Consider the following 3,860-nt stretch of genomic DNA (forward strand, 5'->3'; position numbering starts at 1 on the left):
AAAAAAATGGGAGTTTCTATTGAGTTTGTAAATTTTTCTCTACTTTACCCTTATTGAGGATAGAGGAAGATGATGAAGATGCCATCGAAATAAGCCTCAATTGGTAAGCTTATATTTCATCCTAGTTAATAGAGGAAGCGGTGTAAGAGTGGTTTAGTAGAGAAAGAAACAAACACTAGCTGGTTGAATAAAAACATGAACCATCCAGGACTAACTACCCGTACCATGGGATTTACTGCCAAGGTTCAATACCATTATTCAAAGAAGAATTATAGCGTCTGTGACGTTCAACAATAGCGTCTGTGACGTTCAACACATAAACACATTTATTCCTACCACCCCGATTAAAAAGGGTGAAATAGAACCTTACCAATTAGAGTAACACTACTCACACATGGCTCTGATACCAATTTTCGGAACGGTTATTAAATTGCAAAAGTAAAGTAAATTGCAGAAAGAAAATAAGAAACAGCTAGAGAACAGAACTTACAATGCTCAAAACCAAATATTATTCAACTTCAAACTTTGTAATACAAACTGATAATTCTTCTCTTCAGGTTACATGTAATTATATAGGAGAACTTCCTTCGAAGAGAAGTAAACTAGTACACGCACTAGGACAATAATTAAAGCGAAAGTTACAACCAGTACAATTATTAAAGCATAAAAGATACATATATTATTCTCCACTATGCTGGTGCATAACAGCTGGTAGGAGACTATTGTCCTACTGAGATAATGGAGAATAAACACACGTCAAAAGGCAGTACTATTCTGCCTTTACAGCTCCATTACTAAAAGTCTTCTGTTTCTTCTGTGAGTGGAGCTTTACCAGAACGGTGGCTTGGTCCTGCATCTTCAGTTTTAATTGTGGAGTGGTCCCACGCATCAGGAATAGTATCGTCAGATCTTTGAGAGGTCATATCATCATCGTCAGGGAATAGCTGAGTCATTTGTTCCCAATAGGCTTTTTGAAGACGGATTTTAATCTGCTCTGGAGTTTCATGAGGATAACGTTGTTTGAATGATTTTTGAAGATTTTTTAAAGAAAATTCAGCTGTAGGAGGTTGCCGTTGATTTTTGATAAGGTTATTTTGGATTACCTTATCAATTTGCTTTCGTTTATCATCAACAATGATGGCAGACCACCATTTGATAGAAAAGATCCTCATAAGGCATTTAATGTTTAATGAGGCATCTTGATTAAATTCTAAATTCCATGACCAAATCCAAGGGATTTGTGCTTGAGTAAAAAAGAAAAATTCACTCGTGCCATCTATAAAATCTTCAGTTTTTATAACTCGAAGATGAGGGGATGATCTTATAATGGAATTAGAACAAATTCTTGATCAGCCCGATCGAGAACTTCTTTCATAGAATAGTTGGGAAATAGTTACTTCATTCCATTATAAGATGTAGTTTTTTAAGAACTAAAGTTTTTTAATATAGCTACTAACAGAGTAATTATAGATCAATGGATATTAATGGAATGAAGTAACATTCCCATAACAATGGATATTACCTCAAGTGATTACACCTAAACCTATTATTAATCAAGATATAGATCAAATAATCCAAACATCTGATGGAGATGTAGAAGTAAGATTTAATCCAAGAAGATCTATAAATCTCCCTCGAATTTATATTCCTTCAACGTCAGGAGATGAAATCAAAACATCAAATTCAGATGAAACTGATCTAGCCTCTAGTGCAGGATTAACTCTCAATAGAAATAAAATATTTCATCCAGTCAGGGACAATCAAGATTTTAGATCCCCGACTCCTTCTGAAATGCAATTTCAATGATTTACGGACTCAATACAGCTCTTAGAGAGACGGTTATCCGTCATTATATGTTAGAAAAATTTAAACAATTTAGAAGCTGGTATAGAGACATGTTCTCAGAAAAAGAACGTATAAAATTATTGATATTAGAATGCAACAACAACAACAACTTAAACGCGAACGTATATCAGATCGAAAACAATTGGGAGCCTTTTGCGAACAATTCGCATGTCCAGGCCCATTAACAAAAAGAGAACGAAATTTGGCAAAACAAAGGTCAAATAAAAAGGAAAAGCTCAAAGCTCATTCAAAGAAATTTCATAAAAAATCATTTATACCTAAAGAAAAACCAAGTCAGTTTAAATCTAAACCCACAAGAAAAGCTATTAAATGCTTTAAATGTGGAAAAATAGGACATTATTCTAACAAATGTCCCATGAAAGCAAAAATAAATCAATTAAATTTAGACAATGATACAAAAGAATTATTACTGAAAATTCTTTTAAACTCAGAAGAATCTGAGTCTGAGACAAATGATTCTAATAACTCTGAAATTGAAGAATCAGATTCTGATTCCTCATCATGTTGTAATAATTGCTCGAGTAATGACTACTACAAAGCTATTGTAGAAAAATCAGGCTTATTTGTTCTAACTAATGAACAAAAGGATCAACTTATAGAAATGTTAGCAAACATTCAAGATCATAAAACTAAAGAACAAATTATTAAATTACTCGGTACTTCTGAAGATCCTCTTCTATCCCAAACACAGAAATTTCCCAACTATTCTATGAAAGAAGTTCTCGATCGCTTTAAGCTAAAAGAGCAAGAGACAAATCCCTCACCAACAACATTATCTGAATTAAAAATCGAATTAAAAAATTTAAAACGAGAAGTTCAAACTCTAAAATCCGAACAAGATAAACTATCTGTTCGAATAACAAACCTTGAATTAGAACAAATTCTTGATCAGCCCGATCCAGAAGAACTTAATCAAAATTATGAAAATAATACCCTTATAAATTCCCTGCAAAAGGCAATTATCCATAAGTGGTTTATTTCCATCACCTTAGTAATTAATCAATCACTCGTACTGAAAAATCTAACCGCCTTAGTAGATAGCGGAGCAGATATGAATTGTATTCAAGAAGGACTAGTTCCTTCAATCTATTTTGAAAAAACAACACAAAAGCTAACCTCCGCCAGTGGAGATAGTATGAAAATTGAATATAAACTTTCACAAGTAGTAGTGTGCCAGCAAGACTACTGCATAAAAACTCCATTCTTATTAGTTAAAAATCTATCTCAACATATTATCCTAGGAACTCCATTCTTATATAATATAATGCCTATAACTACTAATACCGAAGGTATTACTTCTCATATCTGCAATCCTCCTATACAAAACTAAGGTATAGGGTAATCCAAAATAATCCAAAATAACCTTATCAAAAATCAACGGCAACCTCCTACAGCTGAATTTTCTTTAAAAAATCTTCAAAAATCATTCAAACAACGTTATCCTCATGAAACTCCAGAGCAGATTAAAATCCGTCTTCAAAAAGCCTATTGGGAACAAATGACTCAGCTATTCCCTGACGATGATGATATAACCTCTCAAAGATCTGACGATAATATTCCTGATGCGTGGGACCACTCCACAATTAAAACTGAAGATGCAGGACCAAGCCACCGTTCTGGTAAAGCTCCACTCACAGAAGAAACAGAAGACTTTTAGTAATGGAGCTGTAAAGGCAGAATAATACTGCCTTTTGACGTGTGTTTATTCTCCATTATCTCAGTAGGACAATAGTCTCCTACCAGCTGTTATGCACCAGCATAGTGGAGAATAATATATGTATCTTTTATGCTTTAATAATTGTACTTGTTGTAACTTTCGCTTTAATTATTGTCCTAGTGCGTGTACTAGTTTACTTCTATTCGAAGGAAGTTCTCCTATATAATTACATGTAACCTGAAGAGAAGAATTATCAGTTTGTATTACAAAGTTTGAAGTTGAATAATATTTGGTTTTGAGCATTGTAAGTTCTGTTCTCTAGCTGTTTCTTATTTTC

This window comes from Dendrobium catenatum, unplaced genomic scaffold (assembly GCF_001605985.2).
Source record: "Dendrobium catenatum unplaced genomic scaffold, ASM160598v2 fragScaff_scaffold_1202, whole genome shotgun sequence".
In the NCBI taxonomy this organism is placed as follows: Eukaryota; Viridiplantae; Streptophyta; class Magnoliopsida; order Asparagales; family Orchidaceae; genus Dendrobium; species Dendrobium catenatum.